This window comes from Silene latifolia, unplaced genomic scaffold, assembly GCF_048544455.1.
Source record: "Silene latifolia isolate original U9 population unplaced genomic scaffold, ASM4854445v1 scaffold_57, whole genome shotgun sequence".
Classification (NCBI taxonomy): domain Eukaryota; kingdom Viridiplantae; phylum Streptophyta; class Magnoliopsida; order Caryophyllales; family Caryophyllaceae; genus Silene; species Silene latifolia.
Genome location: NW_027413480.1, coordinates 1,536,017 through 1,547,984, shown reverse-complemented (window position 1 = coordinate 1,547,984; position 11,968 = coordinate 1,536,017).

Sequence of the window (11,968 nt, the reverse complement as noted above, 5' to 3'; positions counted from 1 at the left end):
CAGTCTCAGGCGAAAACTCAGTTTTGGCTCGTCTAACCTATATTTGAATCGTGTTATGCATTATTCATGCATATAAACTCATGAGATACAAGTGGGTGTATTGTCCCTTTCAGTTTGGACGTGGCCTTTGCTCTATCCATTGTTTGGTTTGTGGTATTGAAATGAGATGTCATGTAACAATATGGGCATCTAATAAGATGATTTTGGGTGTTACTTGAGGTAGGTGTTCTGTGTGCTTGACTCGGGTTTGACCCGTATGAGTCGGGATTTGAATTTCGAGTCGATTTTTGACTCGGTGTCGGTTTTGACTCTAATTAGGGTCATTTTAATGGAAATGACATGATAAAGACATTCGTGGAATTATTTTCGACATTCGAGATTTGGTTTGACTCGGGTTGACTCACGTTGCGGATTTTTGAGTCGGTTTTTGGTCCGAAGACGGTTTTAACTCTAAATAGTGTTATTTTAATGCAAATGAAGTTAGAAAACCATTTTTGAAATCATTTTTCATATTCGAGTAGTGCATGAAACCGTCTCATGTATATCCAATCCACGCACGCATATCAAAAATACGTTACAGTCCTATCATCATCGGGTGGTTTTTTTTGGAAGGTGCAGATACTGAGTATCTACAATGGGGTTCCGCGAAAAAGACCTGATGCAGAAGGCAGTACCCTTGGTAGGCTTCAACGGAGAAACTAAGTAATCCCTTGAGAAATAGTGATTCCTACCTTTGTAGGAGGTATGAACAAACAGGTAAGGTACTTGGTCATTGATGGTCCGTCAACTTATAACGTGATACTTGGCAGGCCTTGGATCCATGAAATGAAAGCGGTACCATCAACGTACCATCAGAGCCTAAAGTTCCCTATACCCTGGGGGGTACAGAAGATACGGGGAGATCAAAATATCGCTCGGGATTGCTACAAGAACGCTCTAAAACCACTGGAGCTGGTCTAGCATAACAATTACAGAAACTGTGCGTCCAGAGGGAGTATATCGCAACTTCCCAGGAGGAACTCGACGAAGTAGTCCTGGACCCACAGTTTCCAACAAGAACAGTGCTGGTGGGAGCTGATTGTGCAGATAACATTCGTGAGCAGATAATTGAATTTCTACGTACTAACATGGATTGCTTCGCCTGGTCCCATAGCGACATGATTGGCATAGATCCGAGTGTAATTACACACCGGTTAAATGTAGACCCCAGCTTTCCTCTAGTCCAGCAGAAAAGGCGGAAATTTGCTCCTGAAAGGAAAGAGGTGATAAACTAGGAGGTAGAGAACCTCCTGGCAGCAAGCAAGATCAGAGAAGTTAACTACCCACAATGGCTCTCGAATGTTGTGGTTGTACCCAAGAAGAACAACAAGTGGAGAGTATGTGTTGATTTCATAGATCTTAACAAAGCTTGCCCAAAAGACCCGTTCCCCCTACCGCATATCGATTCCATGGTAGACGCAACAGCAGGGCATGAGCTACTTACCTTCCTTGACGCCTGGAGCGGGTACAACCAGATAAAAATGGACCCCAAGGATCAGGAGAAAACAGCCTTCAGATCTGACAGAGGCTTGTATTGCTACAATGTGATGCCCTTTGGCCTCAAGAATGCTGGTTCCACCTATCAGCGCCTAGTGAACAGAATGTTCAAAGAGGAGATAGGGAGAACAATGGAAGCCTATATTGACGATATGGTAGTCAAATCCGAGAAGGCAGAACAACACATGTCCCACCTGGAAAATACCTTCTCGATCCTCAGAAAGTACCCTATGAAGCTGAACCCCCTGAAATGAACTTTTGGAGTCTCCTCGGGGAAATTCCTGGGTTACATGGTAACGCAAAGAGGGATAGAGGCCAGCATGGAGCAAATCAAGGCAGCACTCCAGTTAGAATCTCCTCAGAAGCCAAAGGACGTACAAAGGCTCACAGGACGGGTAGCAGCCCTAAACCGGTTCATATCAAGGTCCTCAAACAGGTGTCGATTGTTCTACGACATCCTTAGGAAGAGTCAGAAGTTTGAATGGACGCAGGAGCATGAAAAGGCATTTGGGGAGCTCAAGAAGTACCTAATCACCCCTCCTCTACTCTCCAAACCAGAACAGGGAGCACCACTGTACTTGTATGTGACAGTAACGGAGGCGGCTTTAAGTGCTGTACTAGTACGAAAGCACGAAGGTATGCAGAAACCAGTATACTATATAAGCAAGTCTCTGTTACCTGCAGAAACCAGGTACATATCTCTAGAAAAACTCGTCTTAGCACTTGTTACTGCTTCATACAAATTGCGTCCCTATTTTGAGTCACATACAATTTCAGTCATGACCAACTACCCCCTGAGAACCATAATGAGGAAACCCGAACTGTCAGGGATAATGGTTAAGTGGTCTGTCCACCTAAGTGGGTACGACCTGAAATTTGAACCCCGAACAACCATAAAGTCCCAAGCCCTAGCTGACTTTGCGTCAGACTTTAGTCCCATCCTTCAAGAACAAGCCGACAGTGAAATCTTGACACTAGGTGAGGCTAAAGAGGAGCAGGTATGGGAATTACATGTTGATGGGGAATCCAATACGAAGGGAGCAGGGGTAGGACTGGTCCTGAAATCACCTCAGGGGGAACAGATAATACAGGCAGTACGGTGTGAGTTCAAAGCAATGAATAAAGAGGCTGAATACGAGGCCCTAATCTTAGGACTCCAATTAGCCTTATAAATGCAAATCAACCACATCAAGGTGTATAGCGACTCCCAGCTGATTGTCAACCAAGTGAATAACGTGTACACGGCCAGGGATCCTAAAATGGTAGCCTACCTGGAGGTGGCAAAGGAGCTCAAACTTCGCTTTGCCTCCTTCCACATCCAGCAGATACCAAGGGACCAGAATGTTGAAGCAGATGCTCTCGCCACCCTGGGAGCAGCCTTCACCCCAGGGGTAGTGGGCTCTATACCATTCATCCATGTCATGAAACCTGCCATACGCCAGAATCAACAACAGAACGCCAGTAAGGCTGCCACCATCCAGTGGACATACGAAACAGGGATACTGTGTACTGCCACACCCCAGGAAGAACCTAATGATTGGCGCAACCCTTACATTAGTTGGCTACGTGATGAGGTATTACCACCTGACCAGAAAGACGACAGGAGTTTCAAAATGAAATCTTCCATATTCGTACTCATTGACGGCTTCCTATGTAGAAAGTCCTCGGCAGAACCCTATCTGAGGTGCTTAAGCACATAGGAGGCATAGGCAGTAATGTGTGATATCCACAGTGGTGATTGTGGAAATCACACAGGGGGTAGGAGCCTGTCCAACAAAGCACTAAGGCAGGGTTACTTCTGGCCTACCATGAGGAAGGACGCCACAGATTACGTCAAGAAATCTGAAGAATGCCAAAAGCACGCCCCTGTCAGCCACCAGCCAGCGGAACATATGCATCCGATCATCTCGCCTTGGCCTTTTATGAAATGGGAAATGGACATTGTGGGACCATTACCTGGCACTTTTGGAAACAGGACGTATATGCTGGCAATGACGGACTACTTCTCTAAATGGATAGAGGCAGATGCTTTCCCTCAGGTCCTGGAGAAGCATGTGATATCTTTCATCAAGAGGAACATAGTCAGCGGATATGGCATCCCTTCAGAAATCATATGTGACAACGGGTCACAATTCATATCCAACAGAACGCAAGACTACTGCGCCAGGTGGAACATCAAGCTATTTAAATCTACTCCTAAGAATCCACAGTCCAACGGTCAGGCAGAATCCAGTAACAAGATAGTCATGAACAATCTGAAAAGAAGGTTGGAGGAGATATGAGCCAACTAGGCCGATGAGCTTTCCTTCATGCTATGGTCTGATAGAACCACCCCCAAAGTGGCAACAGGTCAAACACCATTCAGTCTGGTATATGGGGCTGAGGCAGTTATTCCCTCTGAGGTTCAAGTACTGACATATTGGTATGCGAATGTAACCGAGGAGAGGGACTAAGTAGAAATGGCCAGCAACCTGGATACCATTGATGAGTCAAGGACCAGCGCCCAAATCAGGATGGTCGCCTACAAACAGATAGCAGCCAGGAGTTACAACAAAAATGTAAGACTGAGAACGTTGTAGGTAGGAGACCTAGTACTCAGGAAGGTATTCCCCAACACCAAGAATCAGAGTGCAGGTAAATTCGCCTACAACTGGGAAGGTCCCTACCGCATAGAAGGCATCGTGGGTAATGGGGCGTACAAGTTGGAGACTATAGACGGGGAAGCTGTCCCTAGATCTTGGAACATCATTCACCTTAAAAAGTATTATGTCTGAGGTTCCAGGTGCAGGACCCAGAAGTTCCACTTCCAACAGGTACATCCCAGAACCCTTAAATCCCAGCATTCAGTACTTTAGGAACCTAAGAACATGACCGTGAGAAAGAAACCAAAGTCACCCAAAATCTGCCTTTGTCTCAAGAGACAGTCGATAGTCAAAAGAATCGACTCTTAGGATCACCATGGAGGTCCTATCCACGACCGGGCACCGAATGTTATAAAACATTTAGGACTCCACGTCGATGTCACAATTGTGTCCTACGAGATATCCGTATAAATCGCCTCTGTGATTGGTCAGTCAACCTTTTGACTCATGGCTCGTTGAACCCACCATCAACCAACGTCACAAAATAATTACCTTGAGTTATCAGCTCACGTGGGCAATTAAGGACCAAAAATATAATGTTTGTTCAGTTCACTTTGTGGTGTTCAAAATTTGTCGTACAAATCCACATGAAAAACAAAATATATAAATATCAAAACGATGATGTTGCATAGAGTACAAAAGAGAATGAATCTAATCCATAAAAGAGTACTACAACTTAGGAACACGTTTAATTCCCATGCAATTAACGTGCCCTTCATGCTTATCTTGTCGTAATGGTTTAGTGAGAGGATCTGCTATGTTATCATCTGTAGCAATCTTTTCTATCACTACGTAATCTCGGATTAGATGAGCTTTCCGTTGTACATGTCTAGACTGATTGCTAGACTTTGGCTCCTTAGCTTGGAAGATGGCACCACTATTGTCGCAATAGATGGTTATCGGGTCATTCGAACTAGGCACTACGGATAGTCCATGTAAGAATTGACGCATCCATATCGCTTCCTTTGTAGCTTCAGACGCGACATAGTACTCGGACTCGATCGTAGAATCTGCTTTAACAGTTTGTTTGGAACTCTTCCACTGATCAGCAGCGCCATTAAGAGTAAAAACGATTCCAGACTCGAGATTTTGAGTCATCTCGATCCGTTTGGAAGCTAGCATCTGCGTAACCAGTTGCGCATAGCTTTTGAGGGCCTCCATAAGTCAATGCCCAATCTTTAGTCCTCCGTAGGTAGTTAAGAATGTTCTTGACAGCCAGCCAATGTGATTCACCTGGATGCTGTTGGAATCGACTTGTCATACTCAATGCATATGCCACGTCCGGACGTGTGCATATAATGGCATACATGATTGATCCTATAGCCGAGGCATAAGGAATCCGTGTCATGCGCTCTTTCTCTTCCGGTGTCTCTGGTGCCTGAGACTTGCTCAAATGCACCCCTGGAGCCATAGGAAGAAACCCCTTCTTGGAGTTAGTCATGCTTTGAATCTCTCTAGGATTTTGTCTATGTAAGACTCTGACGAGAGATAACATCCGACGTGATCTATCTCGATAGATACGGATGCCCGAAATTCTTTGTGCCTCACCCAGATCTTTCATCTGGAAATGGTTTTTCAACCATACTTTCACCGAAGTTAAGAGAGGTATGTCATTCCCAATCAGGAGTATGTCATCGACATACAATATTAGGAAGACAATCTTCCTCCCACTCGACTTGATATAAAGACATGGTTCCTCGACCGATCGACTAAATCCATTTTCTTTAATCACTTGGTCGAAGCGATGATTCCAACTCCGAGATGCTTGCTTAAGTCCATAAATGGAACGCTTAAGCTTGCATACTTTCTTAGGATGTTCTGGATCGATGAAACCTTCGGGTTGTACCATGTACAACTCTTCCTCCAAAAAGCCGTTTAAGAAGGCGGTTTTCACATCCATTTGCCAAATTTCATAGTCATGAAAAGCGGCGATCGCTAAGATAATCCGAATGGAACGCAGCATGACTACGGGTGCAAAAATTTCATCGTAGTGCAAACCTGGCACTTGGGTGAAACCTTTAGCAACTAGTCGTGCTTTATAGATATCTTGTTGACCTTCCACAGAATGCTTTATCTTGTAAAGCCATTTGCATTGAAGGGGACGAACCTTAGCAGGTAAGTCAACAAGATCCCATACGTTGTTCTCATACATGGAGTCCATCTCGGATTGCATGGCCTCAAGCCATAGCTTTGAGTCAGAACTGGTCATGGCACCTTTATAGGTTGCGGGTTCACTACTCGTTAAGAGTAGAATGTTATCTATGTCATGTTCCTCGACCATACCTATGTATCTGTCCGGAGGAATAGAGACTCTTCCCGACCTCCTAGGTTCCTCAGGAATATTCACCGCAGCCGGGATTGAAGGAATTTGTTCCTCTAATATTTGCTCGGTATTTGGTTCTGGAATCTCCGACAGGTCGAAGATTCTATCACTCTTTGCATTCTCGAGAAATTCCTTCTCTAAGAATGTCGCACTAGCCGCAACAAAAACACGTTGTTCGGTTGGCGAATAAAAGTAATGACCAAGTGTTCCTTTAGGATAACCTATAAAGTATGTCTTGACCGATCGCGGGCCGATCTTATCCTCGTGTCTCCACTTGACATAAGCCTCGCAGCCCCAAACCCGTATAAAGGACAAGTTGGGGACCGTTCCCTTCCATAATTCATATGGAGTCTTGTCAACAGCTTTAGACGGACTTCGGTTAAGTATTAGAGCAGCTGACAGAAGAGCATAACCCCATAATGAGTCAGGCAACACGGTGTGACTCATCATGGATCGAACCATATCAAGTAGTGTTCGATTTCTCCGTTCGAACACACCATTCAATTGAGGTGTTCCAGGTGGAGTTAACTGTAGGGCAATCCCACAGTCCTTAAGGTGTTGATCAAACTCGTGAGAAAGATACTCGCCACCACGGTCTGAGCGCAGTGTTTTAATCTTTCTCGCCCATGGGTTCTGTACCCTATTCTGGTATTCCTTGAATTTCTCAAAGGATTCACTTTTGTGTTTCATTAAGTAGACATAGCCATATCTACTTAAATCATCCGTGAAAGTGATGAAATACCTATAGCCTTCTCGTGCGGTGATTGACATAGGCCCATATACATCCGTATGTATGAGTCCTAATAGGTCAGCAGCGCGCAGTCCAACACGTGCCTATATCCGAGTTATCTTACCGATGAGACATGATTCACACGTGCCAAATGATTGAAAATCAAAGGCCGAGATAGCTCCATTCTTTATGAGCTGTTTTACGCGTTTCTCATTAATGTGTCCCATACGGCAGTGCCATAGATACGTTTGATCTTTGTCACTAACCTTTAACTTTTTATTCATTACGTGTAATATTTCGGTGGTCTGATCTAAATCATAAATTCCGTTCATGGAGACTGCCTTGCCATAAATCATATTGTGTAATGAGAAAATGCAAGAATTATTCTCTATTACAAATGAAAAACCAAGTTTGTCAAGTGCGAAACCGAAATAATGTTTTTCAAAGACTGGTACATAATAGCGATTATATAAAAATAACTCAAATCCGCTTAGGAAGTCGGATCACGTATGTTCCCCTTGAGACGGCAGCCACTCGTGCTCCATTCCCAACACGCAGGTTCACCTCACCCTTTACGAGGGGTTCGATGTTTCGGAGCCCCTGCACATGATTACACAGATGAGAACCACAACCAGTATCTAGTACCCAAGTTCCGTAACTTGCGTGGTTAATCTCAATCATATGAATAAAAGTAGAAGAGGATGAAGACATACCAACGGGTTTAACACGACCGCCTTTAAGTCCTCATGATAAACAGGACATGTACGCCTCCAATGCCCAGTCTTGTGGCAATGATGGCATTCCATGTTTTCATTCTTGCTCTTTGTCGTGCCCGATGAGGTGCTCGACTCACCAGGTCCACTCTTCCCCGTCCCCGACTTCTTGAACTTCGGTTTACCTCTCGCTAGGTTTGCTTGAGCTTTGCCCTTGCCCTTGCCCTTGTTTGACACAACGAGAACATCCTGTTTTAAGCTCCCACTGAACTTCATATCCTTCTCGGTGCCCGTACGAGAAGGGAGTGCAATTCATGGGGACTTTTCTTCAAATCATTCATATAGTAATTCGCTCTAAAGAGCGCAAAACCATCGTGGAGTGAATGAAGCATGCGGTCAATCACAATGTTCTCGCTGATTTTACAATCAAGCGCCTCCAGTCTCTCGACATTCTCAATCATGCTGAGAATGTGTGGGCTAACCGGTTGGCCCTTCTGGAGTCTCGCATCAAAGAAGCGAGTGGTATGCTCATAGGTCACGATTCTCGGTGCTTTCGAGAATTCCTTAGTGAGCGTGGTGAAAATCTTGTTTGCACCTTGGGCTATGAAGCGTTTACGCGCAAATTGGATTCCATTGCAAAAATGAGTACGTTTTTAATCGCACCCGCTTCCATGACGAAGTCGCTATACGTGGAGACCTCGTTAACTCGCGCCGTGGGGCCTGGGGTTGGCGGGAGAGGCTCAGTCAGATACTTGAGCTTCCCGTCAGCAGTGGCAGCATTCCGTAATGCCCCCTCCCATTCCGCGAAGTTTGATCCATCATTCTTCAGTCTAGTAGACTGATTCATCTGATTCATGAAGATCCGAAGCCAGGACTCACGGTCCAATGTGGCACTTGGCATTGGGTCATCGAGGATGCCAGCCATTATGTTATTAGCAGTTTAAAATACGTGTTCTACACTGAAAAAGAAAGAAAAACAAAAACGAAATAAGCAACTCATCGAGGTGATTTAAGTCTATTAAAAATTCATTTTAATCGTGTAGACTCAATGCACTTGCATAATTGATCTCCCTCAAGAATAATACAAGTGATCCCAAGACTCAATTTCAGTAAATTGATAAGCCAACTGTTTAGCTAGTTTTTACGAAAAAAACTCTTGGTCGATAGATTTCCGTAAATCCTATCTATAGTCCACCATAATCACAGGATCGTACGAGTGACCATAGTGTTGAGATAAAATAGGTCAATCGGTTCCAACTTACCCGACGTAGAAGGGGTCATATTATGCCTACCGACGAAGAAGGGACTCATTGGAGTTTGACCTATAAAGACCATTCTCAATTTTGGTTTATACGAGGAAGATCCCATCAACTAAGTTTAGATTCATTTTAAGTGAACGAATAACTAGCAACTGCGTGAATGAATTAATTTAGATGACGGCTTTAAATCGTGTGACATATAAATGTCAAAGAAAACTAACGCGTGACCTCTATATGAGTCAGTTTTCATGCAATTATTAGGTGGTTTGGTTTTAGGCGGAATATGATGCAATCTATCGTTACGATAAAATAAATAAATGAATGCAATACGTAAATAAAAATTACTAGTGTGGCCTATCCTAGTAAAATGAACATAATACAACTTTGGAATCCACCGTTGGACCCGAGAAGCTTGTCTTGATGTTCCATCTTTGTCCATGCAGCGGGAGTGAGCATCCGATCTCCATCTTTAGTCTTCTCAAAATTACAATTAAAATTTACAAAATATAAACCTATTTACATTCTAAATAAAAACTGTAATAAAAAATAAAAAGGGAGATACGAGATCTCAAAATACAACCAAGACCGTGTTCCATCATTACGGTAACACGTTCTACTAAGGCCACACTAAGTTACAACCGTTTGTAAAATTAAATAAATACGTAATTAAAAGCATTCAAAACAATCAAAATAGCGATAAATAAAATGCATCAACTAAATTAAATTTATTCGTGACATAATTCCGTAATTATGTTAAATTTATCCAAACCACCTTATATGATTAAAATTATGTGACAAAACCGCTTTAGTCAAGTTAATTTTAATCCGTGATAATCCGTTACTTTAAATCGTTTTAAAATAACTAAATGGTACGTGAGTGAACCATTTCACTATCAAGCGAGTGCAAAAGAGGGAAAAAAAATTTCAGCGGCTCAAAAATTTTTAAGCTCGGCCAAAACCAAAACAAAGTCGATTTGACAAAAACCAATTGCAATTTAAACTAATCCGTATAGAATTAAATCCACAATTGTCTAAACTTTAACATGTTGCAACAAAGATCGTTTATAATAAAACAATATGCAAAATCAAATCGAAAACAAAGCCAATCGATCGAGAAACTGCAGTTCTCGATCGACTGAACAGATCAGCCGACTGTTTACAACAGAAACAGACGAGAAAATAAAAATTACAGCCGTGTAAAACAGGTCACGGATTTCAAGGCACAAAAATTGAGGCAAATGTGTAAAAAACAGATCACCATACGAAATTTTATGCAAACAATTGATAGATCTTTAACATATTGCAATGAATATCGATTACAAAAACAATATGCAAAGATCAAATCGAAAACAAGACAAACAACAACCAACACCGTGTAAACTTGACACAGTTCTCAAGACAAAAACGCAACAATAAAAAAAATTCTGCCGAGAAGAAACAGGCTGTTGCCGCACGGTTTTCAAGCAAAAAAATATCGTTTCAAAATCGTTTGATGAAAATCACATAGAAAAATTTACGTGGCCTCGCTCTGATACCACTTGAGGGGTAATATCCGTATAAAACCCTTAAATTATAGGACTATAACGCAAATTTAATACGTGATATATTGTCATAAACGAAAAACAATGAAAAACGATAAAGCACAAGAATTAACCTTCGGTCCTAGTGCAATTCGGCAATGAGAGATCAAAGTAGACCTCCTCCTAATTGTTGCACCCAAGATCGTCTGAGAATATGCCCTTGTGCTAGAAATGTGTTCTCTAATTACCTTGCAATATTGAGAGAACTTGATGTGAGTTTTCTTTAGATGTGAGATCTGAATTTTGAGAGAGAATTTTTCTCAAAACCCTAATTTTGTTTTGCAAATGAATTAGGTTAGAAAGGAGAAGAAACTCTCCTTTTGTTCTACCCATTCGGTCCGTGGGTTTCATTAGGGAGGGGGTGGGCTTTCCACTTCCTCCTTATTAAACTCGTGATCCGACTTGAATTGCTAAAACGTATATGACGGGTTTTTAATTATAAATTGTCATCGGTTATCGGTAATTAAAACATTAACTAATAACACGGATTAGTTGAAATGTTAATACATGTCCGACAAAGACAATATTGTATAATTAATTTATTCAATATACATTAATCAAATATAAATCGTTTATATTCAATTTACGAATTAATTGCTTAATTCGCCTTAGCCGTTATTATTTAATCCGTATTAAATAAAATATCTCAACATCACATTTTGACTAATTATTAGTCAAATAACTCGGACTAACTGGTTAGTCAAATTTGGCATCAACATGACTGTATTTTCATACCGTCACATCTCTCAAACGTATCCTATAGGTGTGACTTTTAGGGACCAGTTGATCACCGCCATCTGTATGACAATAACGTCAAACTTATCTAGCAAGCCAACCGTTATTGATAAACGTGGACCAACTGATTATAATACAAAAGTATACCCTTTGATCCTTTTAGAGATTTATAAGTCCTTGCACTAACCGTAAAGGACACCAGCCCCAACAAAAAGTATCTTTGACTAAGCAGCTATCGCTTGAAGGGGAACATCCCCGAAACCCACTTGTTCGAGCCACAGCTCACTCTCTCATAAGGTACATACAAAAAGAACTAATCATTTTGTCTCGTACCGCCTGACTGTACTACCTGCATTGGTCTGACGGTAACATCTCTTTTGATAGCAGGAACAACTAAGTCACCATGCAAGGTCTTTCGTTCAGTACGCACGTGCTAAGTCTCCTTAATTC